The sequence below is a fragment of the Cicer arietinum genome, chromosome 5, assembly GCF_000331145.2.
Source record: "Cicer arietinum cultivar CDC Frontier isolate Library 1 chromosome 5, Cicar.CDCFrontier_v2.0, whole genome shotgun sequence".
Classification (NCBI taxonomy): Eukaryota; Viridiplantae; Streptophyta; class Magnoliopsida; order Fabales; family Fabaceae; genus Cicer; species Cicer arietinum.
The window spans coordinates 47,328,084-47,335,292 of record NC_021164.2 but is presented as its reverse complement, the minus strand read 5'-3'; positions in this window follow the sequence as shown (position 1 = coordinate 47,335,292).

Genomic DNA, 7,209 nt, shown 5'->3' with positions numbered 1-7,209 from the left:
AAATCTCATGCAAAGTGAATTTGAAATGAGCGTGATAGGTGAGCTAAGATATTTTCTTGGCTTACAAATCAAACAATATGAAGATGGAATCTTTATATGTCAAGAAAAATATGTAAAAGATCTTTTAAAGAAATATAAAATGAATGAAGCTAAAATAGTGACAACTCACATGCATGCATCCTCCGTTTTGGACAAAGATGAACAAGAAAAATCCATTTATGAAAAGGAATACAAATGAATGATAGGTTCATTGCTTTACTTAACTGCAAATATGCCATATATTGTTTTTGTAGTAGGATTATGAGCTAGATTTCAATATATGCCTAAAGAATCTCATTTATCTGATGTAAAAAGAATTTTTGGTTATCTTGTTAGTACAACTGATCCTGGCCTTTGGTATAGCAAAGAAACTCATTTTGATCTTGTAGCCTATTGTGATGCTGATTATGCTGGAGATAAAATTGAAAGAAAAAACACAAGTGATGCATGTCAGTTTCTTTGAAAAGCTCTAATAAGTTGGTCATGTAAAAAGCAAAACACAATTGTCTTATCAACAATTGAAGCTTAATATGTCTCTGATGTATATTGTTGCTCTCAAGTCTCGTGGATCAAAAACCAACTTGAAGATTTCTCTTTAAGTTATACAAATGTCTCAATTTATTGTGATAATACAAGTGTTATAAATCTTTCAAAAAACCCCATTCAACATTCAAGATTAAACAACATTGAAATAAAATATCATTTTATTAGGGATCATGTTAACAAAAAGGAAGTTGAATTAATCTTTGTTGACACCGAAAATCAACTTGCTGACATCTTTACTAAACCTCTTGTTGAAAAGAATTTAATTTTTTTTTAAATCATCAAAAATCCAAACAATCTCATTTGTAAAGAATGACCAGATCGTTCTGGCCAAAAACGAAGAAAGTTCTCCATCCTTTCTTCCTCACATCAATCTCTTTTTCTTTAAGTGAAGTTTAAAAGCTTCATTTTGCTTCTCAAAAAGAAAAAAGTAACAGTAATTTTTTCCTCCATTCAAAAAAACGGACACCCTAGCCTCATCATAACATACTATTCTCCTTCCCAATACCTCATTGTCACTTCTCAACCACCCATTACTTCATACCAATGTGTGTCACTATCTCCTTCATCACTTTGTAAAAATATGCTCCCCCTTCTTCTCATCTAAACCGTCGTACTCTCATTTTCTGCAAACGTCCTTCTTCCTTTATGTCTCAACAAACATGGCTCACACCAATATGTCTGCTTGAAAAAATACGACTCTCCCTCACCATCTCCATCTCTTTCTCAATCACCATCTCCACCCCAAGACTCACACCTCCATAAGTCTCTACATCAAAAGAAACTTTTTTTTGAATATCTCTCTTCATCTCCAGAAGTTATTCCACCTCCTATTTCACTCACCTCTCTTTCCATTGTACTCCCTAACCTCTACCAATGTAATCTCCTAAACACCACTAAGTCCCACCACATCTTAAGAAAAAACCTATGAAAATCCAATCTAACAATCCCCAATCAAAACGAAGACCGATATGAATAATGGTTGGAGTTGGTAACTTCAAGCAATCCAACAGTGTTAGTAGCACCATTTATACTATCTCTAATGATGATTCTGATTCAAAATCACCATAAAAAACACCATCAAAATCATCAAGACCTTATGCTTCCAAATCTTCAGAACCTTCTACCAAATTATCAATACACTCGAAAATAACTACTTCACCATCAAAACCTATAAAACGCCTCTTCCCACCTTCAAAAACACCACTTACAAAATTCAAATCCGTTTCTAAAAAACCTACAAAGTCACTCTTCAAATCAACAAAATCATCCTCCATCTTATCTCAATTTTAGCCAAACAATAACTGAAAAAACATAGAACATTATCCATCAAAAACTATTTCACCAGAACGTTACCCACCCAGTTCAACTCCACAAGAACAATCTTCATACGAACCTTAAACCAAACAACAACATTAAAAAAAATAGCTTAAAAAAATCCCCACCTTTACGCTCCACCAAATACTAGAAAATCTTTCAAGATAAGTGGGCTAAAAGACCCATTGGCATTGGCAAAGTCTCTGTGTATGGTCAGAATTTCTGGAAATTTCATACTCCTTATATCCTGAAGTCATTGAAGCTTTCTACTACAAAGCTCAAGCCTTTCCCGATAATGCTCTACTTGTCTCCACCTTAAAAGGGGTAGAAATCTGACTTACTCCTACAATCTTAGCTAAAATATTACATATACCCACCAAAGGGACAACAATCTTTGGGAAAGGTTGGTACTCTTCCATAAATGTCAACGATATGGTTTTTAATGAACTATTTATCCATGCCTCAACCAACTATGTGTCTTCGGATTTGAAACCCTTTCCAATTTTTTTTGGCAATATCAGTCAACATTCAATCCTTCCCCACTGTGTCATCCATAAATATGTCTCTAACAATGATGCTCTAGTCATTTATCACATCTTCCACTATAAAAAACTCAACATTTCATATATCATCATCCAAAACATGATCACCTCCACCAATAGAGATTACAAGAGAAATATCGTTCCTTATGGTATGGTTCTCACCAAAACTTTCAAATATTTCAATGTCCCTCTCTCGAATAAAAAATGCATCCTCAAAATTTCAACATTCTCTTCCAAAAACATTTCACACATGAAGAAAGACTCATATATTCCACCAATTTAGAACATCCATTAAAATCAAACTCATGTATCTTCTGGTTCCAGCAAAAGAAAGTGTTTGAGAGGAAAACATTCTAAAATCCAAACACTTATGATTTTGAAATCAACATTCATCAAGAACGTCATCCGTTTCAACAGAACACTCTTCCTTTCACTGCCACTCAATCAGTTTCCACTCCTCTTGAATTTAATACTACTTTTGGTATCCCAATCCCTCATTCCCTTCAAAATCCAGTTCTTCAGAGCCACCCTTGTTCACAAATTCATTGTGAAAGAACCTCTCACATGTCTCTGGCTTTTGTCTCACCATCAAAAATCATATCCTCTATGTTTGACATTAACCAATACTTTGCCTTTCCAGATATGGATCTTTATAGCTCAGTCCCTCAGGCATAGTCCATGTTCGAACTCTTCCCACCATTGGCTCAGTTTTTGCCACATTATCTTCCTTCTGCATTGCAATAAATTTTTCTCCATGACAACCTTCTTCAGCTCCTCGACAAGTGGATGAAGATCGTCGTCCTACAAAGCATTCAAAAATCGAACACTTCAAAAATTCGTAAGGATATTTTTAAGATTTTTACAACCCTTCAAACTATCATTGATATGCAGACCCATCAAGATAGGGAGAATGCAATCTTAAGGGGTTGGATGGCCACTCAACTAGCGCTCAAGTTAGGACTCGAACCACCACTGCCTAACCCACCTCCAAAAACTTGTAAGGACATTTTAAAGATTTTTACACTCCTTCAAACTATCATTGATAGGCAGACCCATCAAGATAGGGAGAATGCAATCTTAAGGGGTTGGATGGCCACTCAGCTAGCGCTCAAGTTAGGACTCGAAACACCACTGCCTAACCCACCTCCAACCTTCTTTGATCTTCCCAGGCCTTTCATATCTTCATCATCTGAGGGATCCTCTCCATCATTATCGTTTAAAATCTGTTTTCTCTTAGCGTTCCTCCCAACATTTTTTGCTGTGACAAAGGGGGATAACTAGTTATTAGATTAAAGAAGTAATTTTTATCTCAATATGTACTTTTATGCGTCTTAATATTTTTTTCAACCATACGTTTGAACAATCTTTTGATTATTAATGAAGAAGATATATTTTGGTTCAAAGTTATCTATTAATTGATGCACAAAATTGAGGGGGAGCTTTTAAACAAATGCTCTTAGAAAATATCATCAGAATCAAAATTAAAATCTAATTACATGGTTGTCATCATAAAAAAATGGGGAGATTTTGAGGCAAAATCACAAATTAATATTTTGAAGATAAACAACAAATTTAATTAATTTCTAATCATAGTTCTAATTGTGTTTCTATTTAACTTGTGCTTTTGAGTGTATTATTCGAAGATAGGTAATCATATACAACTATACAACAACATAAGATCATTCTGGTTTATACAAGATCATTATGGTATATAATAGAACATTATGATTCATAAGAACAACGGTCTCGACAAATCAAGATCATTTTAGTTTTAGACAAGCATTAATTTAAGAAAACCAAGATAATCCAGTTTTTGACAGTATCAACCTTATCAAACAAGATCATTCTAGATAATTAATTCTAAAGATAAAAATGAAATAAATCATTTCCCAGAATACATATCTTAAGTAAAACAAATATCAAGACAACTTATAATGATGATCAAGCCCAAAAGGTTAAAAGAAGTAAAACAACATCAAAAAAAATAATAAGATCAATCTCCAGATTGATAGTCTATGAACAAGTACAACTAGGACAACGAGGATGAAAAAGACACTAACGTTGCACGTTATTAGAAATTTCAACTTGCGTACAAAGCAGAAAACTAGCACTAGACAGCTACTAAAGATCTTAGTCATAGTATTCATTGAAGCACAAATGAAGAACATTTTGAAAACAAAGCAAACACATTCTGGATAAAGTAGAACACATGTCTATTAAACATCACTCTGAATATCATCAACTTCCATCACACCTTTAAGAAGAACCTCAAGGTGAAGACAACCACAAGAGTTTTAAGTGCAATTAATTCATCACTAAAATAATCATACTTGATAAATCAAAGCTCTTCAATCAAGCAAAAAATACAATTCTCTTACACTAGATTCAAGTATTTTTTTACTAAGTTTTTGCTAAAAATCAATCTCAAACAAGTGTTGAGTAGATTCTGATCCTTCAACCTTCTTTCATAATATCATTTGAAACTCATGACTATATTCTTAAAGATAGTTTGAGTGGTTTGTATAAATTCTTTTGGTGATTAAAAGGTAACGTGTAAAAATTCTTTTTGGACTGAAAGGTAATTGTAAGAAATCTTTTCAAGGTTGAAAGGTGAACATTGTAACTGATTAAGAGTGATCAAGAAAGGATGTTTGAAAGCAAGAACGTTCTTGTGTAAAACACATTAGTGGAAAAACTCAATTTTTGTGAGGACTAGACATAACCCACCTTGGGTGAACCAAAATACATCGTTTTGTGATTCTTTTATTCTTATCCTTTATCACTGATGACTTAGAAATAACTTGTTTAAATTATTTTCACTAATCAAAAAAGTTCCGCATTTGTGTTTTGTAACCAAGATTGATCTTGTGTTTAAAATTAAAAACATAAATTAATTTTTAAAAAGCGAACCCCCATTTCTTATAATTAATATTGTTGCTTCAATTACACAACATATACAAGATATGAGTGTAACAACGTACATTGCACCATATCAATATTTCATTTATAAGTTTTTTTGATATATTTGTGATGAATTTATTTCTTCCATGAACTTTTATTAAGCTAATGTATGCTAATATCAACAAATGTGTCAACCTAATGAAAATGAGCACTATACTTTAAACAAATTTAAATGTCAAAATTTTCATATAAGTGTTTGTATTCTAATGTAAACATTAAAATAAAAGAGACAAATGAATTGAATATTTCAATATGTGTGAGTGTGATAGATATAATAAGCAAAAATGAAGTTATCGTGAAGGAGGATTGTAAACAACAAAAGGTGAATTGACAAATAAAAAGTTAAATATCAAAAGAAAAAATAAAAATAAATAGACAAAAAAAATCCCTTAGTATTACCAAAGAAAAAATAGAAATACAAAATATCTTGATAAGAGTAAAGCAAATAAAAATATAAATTAATAATATAAATATTAAATGCTTAATTAAAATAATAAATGACCTAAAATTACAAAATTACCATCAATTTAAAAAGGAAAATTTATGTATACAAACTTAACTATTATTATATATAAAGATATAGACAACCAAACATGTAGATGTTATGATAAAATTGAGTTTGGCTATTTAAACTTACGTTTGATGGTTTCTAACGTGAAACCAAACGAACTATAAGTCTACTAAACGAGCCATAAGTCAACCAATACATGTAGTATGAATAAATTACTATTGTTATTAATTTACTAACTTTTGTATTTTGTGTTAAATGATTAATTTACTAGCCTTATATGTAATGTAAGCAAATTAGCTGATATAATTTATATATTTATATTCAAAGCTAATATAGAGTCTTTTGTCTCTCTTTTGTTAAAAAAAATTATCATTATAAAATAAGATGAAATAGAATGTTATATAAAATTAGATTTTGAAAATGTTAGTATTTCTGGTCTTTATATGCAAGATCCTTTTGTAAAGAAAATTGTCCTTTCATATAAAATTCTCTTTAAATTATAAGAAATATTAATTAATTTCTTACATAAATACTACAAATTAAATGCAATGAATTAAAATACCAATGACTTATCACTTAATAATTGAAAGATAGTTTTAAAAAAAGAATGTACATTGTTGATAAAGTTACAATTAAAATTATTTTTCTTAGTTCTTATGTATTTATGAAATGTGTCTTATATTTAAAGACACAAACTATTATATCTTAAAATATAATATATTTTAATTAATATAAAAGTAATATATTAGATCTTAAAATATAATTTAATATTGTTAATATATAATTCATTAGATTATTTAACACAAGATAACTAATTTACTTTTAAACATTAATATAAAATAACTTTTATATAAATTAATAAGTCAAATCTAAAACTTAAGTGGGCTTTATTTTTCTTTTACAGTTTAATTATTATGGACCAACACTGTTAAAAGTTTTACATAATGTACACCGCAATTATTATAGTTAATATTTTTAATGTAATTATCATAAAAATAAAAAATTTATAATAATTTGACGGTTAAGATTAACTAATACTATTGTAAAAAAAATCTTTACACTGTTTATGTTTATAAATTAATTTTTTTTTTATCAGGTTAGTTTAAGTCGACTTAATTTGACTTAATTTTTTTTATCCCAATAACAAGCTAGCTATTTTTTCTCTTCATTTTGTGTGTGTGGAGGAGTACAAGAGTTCATCTCAAGTCAAGAGTTAGGGATGACAATTATATTCAGATTTAATAGGTACCCACAAAAAAAAAAAAAAAAAAAAAAAATAAAAAGGGAAAAAACCTG